The sequence below is a fragment of the Manis pentadactyla genome, chromosome X, assembly GCF_030020395.1.
Source record: "Manis pentadactyla isolate mManPen7 chromosome X, mManPen7.hap1, whole genome shotgun sequence".
Lineage (NCBI taxonomy): Eukaryota > Metazoa > Chordata > Mammalia > Pholidota > Manidae > Manis > Manis pentadactyla.
In genome coordinates this window covers 140,835,353-140,849,514 of record NC_080038.1, presented here as the reverse complement: position 1 = coordinate 140,849,514, position 14,162 = coordinate 140,835,353, and the positions used below count along the sequence as shown (strand labels likewise).

General features: G+C 48.8%; 1 long non-coding RNA gene across 1 annotated transcript; it reads left to right on the top strand.

Annotated features, from left to right (window-relative positions):
• The first annotated feature begins 4,111 nt into the window (after positions 1–4,111).
• LOC130681873 (uncharacterized) lies at positions 4,112–5,327 on the top strand. Its single transcript, XR_008995098.1, has 3 exons — positions 4,112–4,151; positions 4,694–4,789; positions 5,051–5,327. It is a non-coding gene; the product is annotated as an uncharacterized LOC130681873 (long non-coding RNA).
• The last annotated feature ends 8,835 nt before the right edge of the window (positions 5,328–14,162 follow it).

The following is a 14,162-nucleotide window of genomic DNA, read 5'->3' as shown; positions in this document are numbered from 1 at the left end:
TTTAAAAATTCTCCTTTGCCAAGGTGGATGTCAGAATAAAGAGCAAGACCACCCTGTGGGGGTGGGAAGGGGGCAAGCTCCAGTTTTTAAAGGTTTGCAGTCATTTTAAGACATCCTGCTGATGGTGTAGAAAGTGCTTGTCATGGCCCACATTTGCCACTGCACTGGCCTCCAAGCCCCATACGACAAAGACCTTGGAGTTGCAACGGGAACCCTAACCTAATGGCTCCTCGTCTGTGGCCTCTCTGTGCAAAGCTCAGGAGAAGCGTGACACCCTGCCGGGGCTGCTTTGCTGAGCAGCCCATGCTGGGTGCAGGGCTGGTGTCATCACAGATGCATGCAGGAGGAGGAAATGCAGGTGGGTTGGGGAACATTTGTACAGGACATCTGGAGCCCACCCTTAGCTATTGAGTTATTTTCTACTGCCTCAATTCCTGCTGACAGGGGACATTCTGAAGGTGGCCCGTGACCTCAGGTGGAGCCTGTGGCCCTTGAATGGTTCTACTGTCACTTGCTTCCCACTGAATATACAAAGACCCTAAGGGACTGGGTGAGAGACAGGCCAGATGAGGCTTCCCTTGCCTCCTGCAACCTCCCTCACCCGCAAGGTAGAAGAGCCCTTGCCACACACTGTCCAGGCTGTCAGCAAGGCCTCTCTTCCCGCCTCCCACAGTGGCCCAGCTTCGTCCAAGCCCTGGCAGGGCCTCTCAGGGGCCTGTTGGCTCTTCCATGGTGCTGCAGACCCAGTCCAGGTCTCTCCCAAGCTGTCCTCTGAAGCAGAGTCTCAAGGGAATTAGCAAGGTATACAGGACTGAGGCAGAGATGTTTTATTTTTTAATAACCTCAAGGGCATTTTTTGTACTGATATGTTTAAAATCATAGGGGATAAGGCCCTTGCCATCATGGATTCAAGCAAGTTTCTGTCTAATGTTCTGGAATCAGCTCAGTGACTGTACAGTGATCAAGTGTCAGAATTTGAACCTGAACTCTTCTGATGGCCAGGCTAAGGTTTGCTGCAACAGAATGCAGTTCTTTGTCCTCTACTCTAGATTTCTCAGTTTCAGTTACAAATTAGTTTCTTAGAAAACCTCCCTTCAATATCACATGGGGGAATGAAGGTTAAAAATGTATTAGGGATATTGGGCCCCAGACCCCTTCTCTTTGAAATACTCTGCATACCCTTGGGCGAGACCCTATTCATTTAGGGGTCTCTTCCAGTCCTCTCCTTTCCCAGCCTCTGACAGTGACCCAGCCATTGTCACCCCAGGCCAGGTGCACTGCTCAAAGCTCTCCGCATTAGGAAGATTTTTCCCTTCCCACTCTCTTTCAAGACCACCCCCAAGCACATCCAAATCTCAGGGCCACCCTCAAATGTTCCAGAACAGGCAATTTGGGAAGCCAATTCTGCCAAATGGTCAGGGAAAACTAATCACCTTTATGTCAACTCACCCAAACATAAAAAGATGGGCAGTTGTTCTACTCTCATTCTCTGAGGCTACCTATTCCAAAACGAGATGTGGACATACCACAAAAAGAATACTTGTGCCAAATTCACTCACATAGCAGCAAATGCCCTAAAATAATTGTGTATTCAACAGAGCAGTGAATTCAATGAACAGCCTGTGCCTGAGGATTGAAAATATAATTTAACATTAGAAAATACTTTCAATTATAATTCCTTACATTAACAAATTAGAGGAATTTTTTTTAAGTGTCTGCTCCAGTTCATGGGTAAAGAAAAAATTTTTAAAGAAATCCAAGACAAGCTCATACTTAAACATTTTAGCAAACTAAGTTTGGAAGAACTTCTATTTCCTTAAATAGACGGTCAAAATACTTCAGTGTGAAATGCTAGAAGCGTGCCCATGAGTCAGGAACTGCACGCAGGTATGCACTCTGCCCTCCACCAGTCACAGCTGCACTGGAGCTCAAAGCCAGAGCGTGGATGGCTGGGAAATCAGATATATGAATATCGAAAATAAAGTGGGGATAATCCGATCATCTGTTTTGAAAATTCAAAGGAATACACATGGGATGTTCAAGCAAATGAGACTTCAGATAGTGTACAACTATAGTGAAAAACTAACTGCCACACAAAATCAGTAACTAATAAGAACGTGTAATAGAAAGGACCCCATTCACAACAGCACCAAAATCCAAAAATTACCTATGAAGAAGCCTAACAAAAATGTAGAAGATCTACATAACTGTATGTAAAATTACAAACCATATTATAATGTATATTATCACATATACATACGATATATATCACATATATAATTATATATATACATGTATTTGTTTGTTTGTTTATAAGTATACAGGTAAACTATACAAGTTCACTAAAAACTCAGGTAAAAACTTCCAAATAAATGGAGCAGTATATCATATTCATCAATGAGAACAAGAATATTGTAAACAGACTAATTCTGCTGAAATGATTTACATATTTTTAGTACCTTACCTATAGCTGCCAAAATGACAACCAAGCTCAGAGTGCCGACTGACTTCTCCCCAAATCAAACCTGGAGAACTATTGAGGGAAGCAGAGGGGAAAAAGGCATCCAATCTAAATCACAAAACATGAGGTAGCCCAGGGGGAGCCTGAGCACCATAAGCTGGTGCTTGGGTTTGAGATGAGGTCTTGGGGAGCATCAGGGAAGGTGGAGGGGCTTGGAGGCAGCAGGGATGCGGGGCACAGGGAGGAGGAGAGGAAATATTGTAACCTTTGGCCCCCGCTTCACTGCACAGATCTGAAGCCTTCCCTCAGACCGCACCTGTCAGCCGCCCTTAAGAAACACTGGGGCAGCAGGAAGGACGGCGTTGAGACATATGAATCTGGAGTGTGTGTTACGGCCATCTGAAACCACCTTTGTGGGTAAACACGGATGTGTCAAGAAACTATTTTACTGGAATGTAATGAATGGACTAGTCATAGAATAACCAGTGAACTACAGATGTAAGTGTAGGAATTCTTTCAGGAAATTATATATATATATACTATTCCAGAAGTCACAGTGCCTGTGAAGAGACTCCAAGCGAAGTTATCCTTCTTCCCGGACCCTCCCCATGGCCAGGGGCCCTGCAACTTCCCAGGAAGCCTCTGTTCTGGGGCTGCAGGGCTGCTCTGCCAGAGCTGAGGACGACACCCCTCGGTGAGGAGTGGGGGGCCACGCGCGCCAGGACGCCGGTGGTCACGGAAGCCAGCTCCGACGATGTGCCAGCAGCCCTGAGGCTCCGGGATGGTCCTCGGGCTACAGAGTCTTCGGACTGGGCACCGACGCAACCCAGCCCACCTCACTACTAGCCCTCTGCAGCGCCCCTTCCCCCCCACCTCCCAACCCGCCTTCCCCCACCCACGGAACTTCCCACCCCCCAACACCCTCTCCAACACCCCTTCCCTCCCCTTGCCCCTGACCTCCTCCACCCACTGAACTTCCCATTCCCCAGAACCCGCTCCCGCTTCACACCACCCGACCTCCCGCCACCCAACTTCCCACACCTCACCTTCCTGCACCCTTCCCCCACTCCTCCACCTACCACCCCCCCACCCCCACACCACCTCACTACGACACCTCTCCACCACTACTTCCACCCCCCACCCCCCACCACAGTGCCCCCACACTGGGCCCGAACTACCCCGTCCACTGACTTCCCAACACCCCACTCCCACACACCTTCATCCAAATGCTGTTTGGGAGCTCCGGGATGCTAAGAATCTATGCAGCTTGCCCTGACGTCCTTCACCCCACCCCACAGCTCCCCCAAATCCCCACTCCCCCACATCCCGACACCCACCCCCACACATCCCTCCATGCACCCAATAACTGACCCCCACATCCCCCCTTCTTCTCCCCACTGCCCCACCTCCCCCTATCCCACCGCCACACCACCTCCACCAGGGACCTGGGGAGGCAGAGCCCTGGGACTCGTGAGCCGCGGCAGGTGGAGCAAGGCGGGGTTTAAGGGAGGCCCAGAGGGAGGAGCTAGGACCCCCCGGAATCCTTGTGCGCTCCTCCTGGCAGCCTCCAGGGAACGGTCCGACCCGGCTTCCGGATGTGATGTCATTAATCTCCGTCCCGGGAGGCCTGAGGGACGGGAAAGCCTCGGGGTGTCAGACGCCGGATTCAGGTCACCCGCAAGGACTCCAGGTAGAACCGCGGGGGTAGCCTGAGGGCCCCCACCCAAGAATTCAGGGAGCCGTGCCATGGCTCAGAGAGGCCCTGGGAGGGTCCTCAGGCCGGGCACCCCCACCCACATGCCACGCCCATGTCCCCGCCCGCCATTTTGAATCGTGAGCGTGAAGGCCTTGGTCTGAGGAGGGAACCCAGGTGGGCTGAGGGCGGGGGCACAGACGCACCAGGGGTCAACGGGAGGCCAGGAGGGAGGGCCGAGGGCGTCCCCGGAGCCCACCTCAGGCCCTGCCTTCCATCGCCCTGGGAACTCCTGGGCCTAGTGACCTGTTGGGACGGCCGCAGACGTCACCCAGGAGTGTCTCAGGGGCAGGGAGGGCCTTGGTCTCAGGGTGTGCCCTGACTTCCTCCTCCGGGCCTCAGAGGGACTGGGGACTGGGACTGGGTTAAGGAGCAGGGCCGCCCTTGGGCAAGGGACCACCCCTCCTGTCGGCACTGGGAGCCCAGAGCTGGGATGGCAGAGTCCTGGCAGCGAGGTGCCCCCTCATGACCTCTTTCAGGGAATCCGGGAACCGGCAGGTGAAGAAGGCCTTGGTGTGAGGCACCTGTCCTGAGGTCGCAGACCCGCAGAGGCCCAGGCCAAGCCAGGAGTCAAGGTGGGGCCCCCAATCTGTGTTCCCAGGGCTCTCCTACCCCAGACAGAGGGTCCCCGTTGCCCAGCACCAGAGCCTCGGGGTGCACCTGTAGCAGGGGAGACCCCTGGGAGGCAGGTGCTCACCCCCAAAGAGGAGCCCTGGAAGCAGCCTGTGTATGGGCTGCCAGGGGCCTGTGTCTGTGCCCAGGCCTCTGACGCTCCCTCTCCCCCCAGGCGCCAGGGTCCGCAGCACCCACCTCCTGCTGTTGCTCCTTCCCTCCAGCTGCTCAACAAGTCATGCCTCGTCGTCCCACGAAGCGACGGCGCTACATGCCTGAGGAAGGTCTTCCGACCCTAACAGAGACCCAGGGCCTCGTGGGTGCACAGGACCCTGGGGCGACAGAGGAGGTTGCTTCCTCCTCCTCCTCCAGGTCCTCCGCCTCCGCCACGTCCTCCTCCTCCCCCTCCTCTTCTTCTTGCTTTGCTCATATCTCAAGCGGTGAGGAAGAGGTTTCTATGGTTTCACCCACCCCGAGTCCCCTCCAGGGCCCTGAGCGTGCCTGCCCCTCCCCCACTGCCTCTGCCTGCGTGCCATCCACACCATCCGATGGTGGCTCCGGCAGCACAGTGGAGGCGGGTCTGGGCACTTCACAGGTCCCTCCAGAAGCCAGATCCTTTCCCAGTGTCGTGATTATCGACAAGGTAGCTCACCTGGTGGCCTTCCTGCTCCTCAAGTACCTTGCCGTGGAGCCGGCCACCACGAGGGCGGAGATGCTGGAGGTGCTGGGCCAGGATCACGAGGACTACTTCTCTCTGTTCTTCAGCTGCGTCTCCGAGTGCTTGCAGCTGGCCTTTGGCATGGACATGGAGGAAGTGGATCCCAGCGACCACTCCTACAACCTGGTCATAGCCCTGGACCTCACCTACCGCGGGAAGCTGCACAATGAGGAGACCCTGCCCAAGAGCAGCCTCCTGCTATTGCTCCTGAGCATTATCTTCCTGGAGGGTGGCTCAGTCCCTGAGAAAAAGGTGTGGGAAATGCTGGGTGTCTTAGGGATATTTCCCGGGAGGGAGCACGTCATCTTCGGGGACCCCAGGGAGCTCATCATCGGGGTCTGGGTGCAGGAGCAGTACCTGGAGTACCAGCAGGTGCCTGACAGCAATCCTGCTCGCTTCCACCTGCTCTGGGGCCCCAGGGCCCACGTGGAGACCGACGCGGTGGAAGTCCTGGAGTTTTGGCCCAAGGTCAAAAATAGCACCGCTAATGCCTGTCTTCCCTGGTATAAGGAGGATGTGGGAAATCAGGGAGGGCCAGGCCAGGCTAGCATTGCCACCGCAGACGATTCTGCGGCCATGGCCAGTGCAAGTTCTAGTGTAACGTCCCCTGGCTTCTGCCCTGAGTGACGTCAACACACCCTGTCCCCTCTGTGTTGTCAAAGGCCAGTCAGTGAACGAAGCGGTGGAGGGCCAGGCCAGAGCAATTTATTTTCTTTTATTTTTGGTATTTTCAGATGTTAACTTGTTTTGGAAAGTTTCTTACCATCAGAATTGAATTGTAGATTGACATTGCTCACATATTTATTGCTGTTTATCTGGTTGGTTAGAAATAGCTTTGATATTTTGTAAAACAAGATGGAAAACCTATCATACTCTTTGTAGCTTGTAACTTCCCGTGACATTAGAATAAGAATTTCCTTGGGAATGGGAACAAATTTAGCAATGAAATAGAGAAATTAATTTAAATGGTTAATTTTTGTATTCTCTCATAATTATTAGTCTATAGTTGTAATAAAAAAAGATATGTATCTAGATTTTCTTAGCTTGCTCAAGTATGTCGAAGAAATTAAATAGTAATATATGACATTCCTGCTCCCTGGCTCATTTACTCTCCCAAATTCCCCGAGCCTCTGCTCACTGGAAGGCCCTGTGTTAGCGGTGGGCCACTGGGTAAGCAGGACACCCACCCCCCTGCACGCACCCACCTAAGAGTGATAGTCTAGGAGCTGGTGTCCTGTGAGGAAGGTGGGAGGAACCTTTAGTAAAGGAAGGGGTGAGGCGCGGCTGCAGGGGAGGGCGTGCAGTCCCCATGCCCTGATCCTGTGGGATCCAGTGCAGCGAGGCTGGGTGTGAGCAGAGCCAGACTGGTGGATGGCGAGCTTAGGGGTGAGAGGCAAGGCTGAAATGCAACGTTGCTCTGATTAGTCCCTTTCAGGTCTCGGGCAAAGTCGGTGAGGTCTCCTCGGGGGCAGCAAGGGGGGCGCCCTGGGCTCTCGCCCCAGTGCCATTGAAGACAGCGCCCGCCACCCTAGGTGTTGCATAGACATCATCTGCAAGCATTTGCAGAGGCACAAGGGTCCCGCCCCTTGAAGTGATGCCCAGAAGTCAGTGGTGGGCCGTCTTCTCCCTGGCCTGGGAGGGCGAGTACTGAGTCCCTGGAAACGACACTATTATCGGTGGCCCTGAGTTCCCTTTAACCAATGGTAAGCAAGGGTAGAGGTCCATGGGGATGAAATGAATCAAAATCGGTGATTTGAAGGAAGAGAAGCTGCCCGAGAGGGAAGAAGTGGGAGTTGGACTTCCGTTCTGGGAGCCTGTAAGATGTTGCTCCAGCTGGGGAAGCGACCCGGCCCCGCAAAGTGAGTAAAATATGCTCTGGGAGGAAGGTGGGCAGAGCTGCAATTTGGGGTGAGTGCATGTTCAGTGGCCAGTTGAGCTGCAGCTTCCCCAAGGTGTCACGGGAAGAAATCCTTTCCCAAGGAGCAGGTGTTAGAGGCTGGGGTCCCAAGGAGACGAGAAAGCGCCACCCCTAGGTAAAGAGCCCATCTGTGCTGGGGTCCGTGTGTTCAGCTGGGGCACAAGTGTGGGGCCCACAGCAGTGACTCTCAGGTTAAGAGTGTGACCTTGTGTGGAAAGCAGGGCCTGCTGAGCTATTAGAGGTTATTGCCCTGGGAAGTGCAATAGGGGCCCTGGAGGGAAGGGGGCGTCTCCCCCCTGCTGAGATGCAGAGAATAATGTGAATCTTAGATGTGAGCCTGGACTTGAAGGACCTGCCACAGCAGGTGGGTGTGTGTGTCCTAACAGACGGGCACAGCTGCGTGTGCAGGGCGTCTACTGTGCAATGGTGAATAGCATGGATGTCAAGTGCTCGTGCACATCCGTCTGGGCTCTCGCTTGGCCTCGCGGGTTCACTGCACTGGCAGTCCGCTCGTACTTAGGGGGTCCAGGTGACAACTCCTTGCCACTCCAGTTTGAGCAGAAGCATTGTCACAGCCCTTACTACAAGAGGCACCCCAGGGGCCGTGCATTAATTCTCAGGCCATGAGGCCATGGAACGCAGGGCCCACTGGTTCCCGCATGCCCGGGACTGCAGTCGTGGCCATTGGACCCTTAGACGAGACATGCTCTGCGGGGGGGGGTGGAGGCCTTCAACACAGGAGCCCCCGCACAGGAAGCTGGCTGCAAGGACTCCTTCAGGGGCCTGCCCCCTTCGGCTCCTGAGTTACCGGGAGGCAGTTGGCTGGAATCAGAGTCCTGCTGCTCTGCAGCCCAGCCTTCCGTGAACTCTCTATGCCTCCCTTTGCTGATCTGTAATTGGGGTCGGGTGTTGGGGTGTAGTGCTGGGAGGTGGGGGGGAAGGAGCGCTGCAGAGGGCTCGTAGTGAGGTGGGATGGGTGGAGCCGGTGCCCAGCCCAAAGACTCTGTAGCCAGAGGACCATCCCGGAGCCTCAGGGCTGCTGGCACTGCGGAGCTGGCATTGTAACGGATGCATAAAATAAATCTGGCTAAAGCACAGATGATCAGGGACACAGTTCAAAACTATGGAGGCTTGATGCTGAGGTGCTGAGTGTAGTTCCTAGGGAAGGAGCTTGGGGTGCTGTTCTTGCTACTCAGCGTGTGCAGTGCCCTTACGGTGGCCCCATGGCCAAAAAGAATGCTGAATGCTACTTTTGCTTTCTCCCTTTGTTTAAAAAAGCAAAAATTCTCTTTGGATTTCTTCCAGTTGGTGAAAACAGGTACTAATGTAGGTCTTTGGTAAAAATTAAGGAGTGTGATGCGAGCTTTCGAAAGCAGGTGATACCTGAATGAGCTTCACTTCCTTGACACACACATCAAGGAGCAAGTGTTTACTGACTTGTCAAGGAACAAGAAACTGTTCGTCTTTTTACACCATTTGTGTTCAATTTTTCAACTACATTACTATCACCCACTGCTTATTTATCCTTTCCTCGATATTGAAATTCAGTTCTCATCAGAATTCACTTTTTCTTAACCAGGGCTAGCTCTCAGAAATCACATAAATTGTTTCATAAAAAAACATTTCATTGCAATACCTAAAAGCAACAGAAATCTGTTCTCTCTAAGAGTTAATAGCAGAGAATGTTTGCCAAGTGTTTAAAAAAATGTTCATTTTAGAAAATAACTATATTTTCCACACCTAAAAAAATCTAGTTAATTATTATTCTATCTACACAATTTCATTTTTCCCTTTTCACTTAATATTTTCCCATGACATAAAAATCTTTGAAAGAACATTCAATTCAAAGTGAGTTAAAATGCCTCAGAGGACTTTGTATACAAATTCAGAGTAGCAGAAAGAGTATTGGTGGCTCTCTCCCACACATATACAGTGATTTAAGATACTGGCTGCTTCAGGGGTATGATGTGAAAATTTGGTTTAAAAATAGAGATTATTAAAAATGACAGTTATGTTCATCGAAAATAAATAACTCAAACGCCTCCACACCCAAAAGGCAAACAACCCGATTAAAAAATGAGCAGAGGATATGAACAGACAATTCTCCAAAGAAGAAATTCAAACGGCCAAAAGGCACATGAAAAGATGCTCCACATCACTAATTATCAGGGAAATGCAAATTTAAACCACCATGAGATATCACCTCACACCAGTTAGGATGGGCAACATAGAAAAAACTGTGAACAAGAAATGCTGGCAAGGATGCGGAGAAAGGGGAACCCTCCTACACTGCTGGTGGGAATGTAAATTAGTTCAACCATTGTGGAAAGCAGTATTGAGGTTCCTCAAAAAACTAAAAATAGAAATACCATTCAGGGAATTCCACTCCTAGGAATTTACCCTAAGAAAGCAAGATCTGAGATTCAAAAAGACATATGCACCCCTGTGTTTACTGCAGCACTATTTGCAGTAGCCAAGATATGGAAGCAACCTAATTGTCCATCAGTAGATGAATGGATAAATAAGAGGTGGTACATATACCCAGTGGAATACTATTCAGCCATAAGAAAGAAACAAATCTTACCATTTGCAACAACCTGGATGGAGCTAGAGGATATTATGCTGAGTGAAAGAAGTATAAGGCAGAGAAAGACAAATACTGAATGATTTCCCTCATTTGTGGTGTATAATGATGAAGCAAAACTGAAGGAACAAAATAGCAGCTGACTCAGAGACTCCAAGAAGGGACTAGCCATTACCAAAGGGGAGGGGTGGGGAATGGTGGATGGGGAGGGAGGGAGAAGGGGATTTAGGGGTATTATGATTAGTTCACATGGTGTGGGAGAGGGTCATGGGGATGACAGTGTAGCACAGAGAAGACAGGTAGTGACTGTGGCATTTTACTGAGACAGGAACCATGGGCTTAGACACAGTAGGGTGAGGGCCTATAGAAAAAACAAAGCAAGATAATCCATTGTGGGATTTGCTTTAGCCTGCTGGGGGCCTGAGTTTTTCTGACTTTACCCAGGTGCTGCTTTTCTTCCTCTAGCCCTAAACACATGACTTGCAACCTGGGCAATGTAGCAAGCAAGCCCAAAACAATGTGGTAAAAACAGGAAGGATTCCATCTTGACAATAATCTTAAAACCAAATTAGTTAAAAAGTAAGTTTCTTAACAAACAGACAATAACTCAGCCCACCTTGGGAGCAAGCAGGCACTCTGGAGTGATACCTCCCACGAGGAAGCTAGTATCCTGGAAATCAGAGCAGTAAAATTCTTGTAGATAACCAGGAAGACTAATTAGAAACTTAATGTCTCTTCAAAGATAAGCATTTTGGGATCACTTAGCAGGTGTATATTCCTAGCCCTTTGTCTCTCAACTGCCTATAAAACCCTGTAGACAACACACCACCCCGGGACTCTCCTGTCCCCTCCTGGCCTGAGCCAGGAGCTCTGTCCTCTCGCTTTCTCTCTAAATAAAAGTCTCTGTCTTGCTTTCCTATCTTGAGTGTTTGCGAAGTTCATTCTTCGACTCTGTGAACAAGAACCCCAGCATCATCACTACACGGATGGACAGTGACTGCAATGGGGCATGGGGGGAACTCGATAATATGGGTGAATGTAGTAACCACACTGCTTTTCTTGTGAAACCTTTAGAAGGGAGTGTCAATGATACCTTAAAAAAATGGCAGTTATGTTAAAATATATTCTGGTTTGATCTTTGTTAAATATGAGCTTTAAAAAATAATTCACCTTGAAAATAGTCTGACAAGATTTAGTGCTAGGTAGATAAATCCTGGCATATTCTTGGTGGGAGAGACAGAACCAGTAATGGTGGTTCTAGAAATAAAAAGTATGAAGGAAGCTGAACCCATGAAGTGCCTCATCCTCTATGCCTGAGTGTCAGACTATATTGGAATTTATATTCCTCAATGAAATATTCAAGAATTTCTTCAAAGATTCAGAGAATGGCAATGATGGAAATAAAACCAAAAATGAAATCTACATTTTAAAATCAGTCTGTTGTTATGCTTTTTGGAGGGATGGTAAAATACTAAGAGGCATTTCCTCTACTACTTTGTGGGGAAGAACAAGACTATCTAATTAATGAGAGTACTAAGTCCAGAAATGACCCTTGGTCACTCAGGTTGGGTTGCACTCCAAGGGATACAAAACACGCAGAGCACAAAGTCAAACTCTGATAGGTGACCTACCCAGCGACGATGATTGCTTGTAGGGAATGAGCGCTGGAGACAGGGGCGGGACGATGCTGGTCTTCTGAGCGCTGATTGGCTGATGGCGCTCGTCGCCCGTGCCATTTGTTGTCGGAGCTGAGCTCCTGACGCAGTCTGCGTCGCCCTGCACGTGCAGCCGTTGAAGCGGCGTTGGCGCCATTGAGAACCGCCGGAGAACAAGCCGCGGAGAGGTGAGTAAGCCGTCTGCTTTATCTGGGAGACGGGCCTCAACCCAACTGTGTGGGCTTCCCAGAAGCTGGAATTTTGGGTCAGTGAAGAGCGCGAGGAGCCGCCTGGGTTTTGAAGCCGTGCTTTGGGGCCTTTCCGCCTCCCGGCCGAAGGTCCTGAAGCCCGCTGGGCGACCCAGATCTGGGCTCAAGGCCTGAGGAGGAGGGGAAGGCGCCTTTTCGCCCGGCCCCCGCGCGCCCTTTTCTCTGAACAGGGAAGGCTGTAGTACCATTGGTGTAAACGCGCCTTGGTGAGACCGCCCTTTATTGGAAGACTTTGGGCCACCTAACCCGTCGCCTTTACTCGCCAGACTTAAAGGCCGCAGTCCCCAGCTTCTTGTGCTCCCAAGAAACGATACAAAACCTCAAACCAAACATTTTTACCTTTGAAGGAGGGGCGCGAAGGGAGAAACCTCAAACAGTCCCTGAAGGACTTCTCCCCTTACTATCCAATAAGCCGTTTGGGGACGTTTGGATGGGGCATAGGAATTACATGAACAGATTTCGGGGAAAAGCCTCAGCGTCAGGGCGGACAAAGTGATTGCTAGAGTGATTAGCTAAGTGGTTCAGCTAATTTTTAAAGATTAAAAAGGATGGATATAAACGCTGCCTCTAGGTGAGAAACAAAACTTGCCTCTTTTTACAAAAACTTTTGGGCAAGATCAGCACGTAGCTGAGTAGTTTCAAGAGGTGTATGTGAAATGATGATAGTTTATGCTTCTAAAGGTATGAGTCTGGTCTAATTGATTTGTGCGTCTATTTTTTTTTATAAAAATAGAACTGGAAGCCACAATGGGAGATGCAGACCGGGAAGCAGAAATGATCAAATCTTCTATGTATTCTCATGTTCCTGTATTTGAGAAGGTAGTAAATTTAAAGTTTGCAAACCTAAAATTTAAATGTTACAAATTTGATCGAAGTTGAAAATCACAGTGGTGGCCAAGTTTTTAATTACAGTTTGTTTCCGTGTGTCGTGCTTATCTCCATCTGATTCTTACTAGTTTATGGGGAACGAAGAGGAGGCACTCTAAGCCTCAAATAGAATAAAATAGTCTGAGGTAATTTGATAATTAAAAACTAAAATTTATGCCATAATTAACTTGATTTAAACGTAAATGGTTCAGAACTTATTGTGGGTGAAGGCAAGCTTGTACAAATATAGTTGAATGTGTCTGAGAAACATACTGTAAATTGAAAAATGTAATTTGGTTCTGGGTGAGATTTAGAATCCTGAACACTGGTTTCATATAAGGGGGCTTTCAAGATAAGTATGTCAGGCTGATTCAGATGGTATTACCAGTTGGTGTTCAAATGTACAAATCATCAGACCTTTTTCCTTAATGTCATTTAGAGAGGTACGTTATACTTCAGAAGGGGCCCTGGAGCAGGTTTCTGGGTTTCTGACTGGAAAACTGACCTAACAAAACAGTGAGGATTCTACTTTAGAAAATAATATATTTGAGGGAATGTTTTTGCATGTTATCGGCCTGCAAATGTCTCCCAAGAGATTTATTTTTCCTTTAGACTTTACAGTTTGCATTAATGTTAGTCAATTCTAGCACTTTCTGATTCCAAGTGATGTCTCAGTGGAAGTTCTTATTCACACACAAGTAGAAAATATGCAGTCCTTTGTCTTATTTTCATTTCATGTGTATGTAAAGTTGACTTTAAATTATGTAAGATGTTAATCTGAATTTATTATGTTTCTTGTTTTGGAACTTATTTTAGGAATAACACCTTTTGTATGGAGTTTTTAAATAGTTGCCTTCCCATCATAAAAATATTATAACAGTATCGGGAAAAGAGGAGAAAAAAAGCACCTGAGAATCTTGCTCACTAGGAAAAACACTGCTGTTAAATTCTTGTTAAGTTTTCTTCTGTTTCTGCCTAAGATAATAAACAGTAGTTTTTAATTCTGGCCTTTTCACTCTTCAGCACTATTCCATATTCCCACGGACATCCTAAAAATAATTTCTTACAGTTACATAATATGTATTCGACTGGGTCTACCATAATACTGATTTTCAGCTGGTTGGGAATTTAGGGTGTTTTTAGCTTTTCACTTTAATGTTGTCATGCATATCTATGGCTTATTTGTTTTAATTAGGGAATTTTTTTTCAAAAATGGAATTAGTTGGTCAAAGGATATAATATGGTGTTACACCCCCATCTAGTTCTCGATAGATTTGTTATAACACAAAGTTTAATCACAGATACAGACTTTCTTCCGCTTGGCC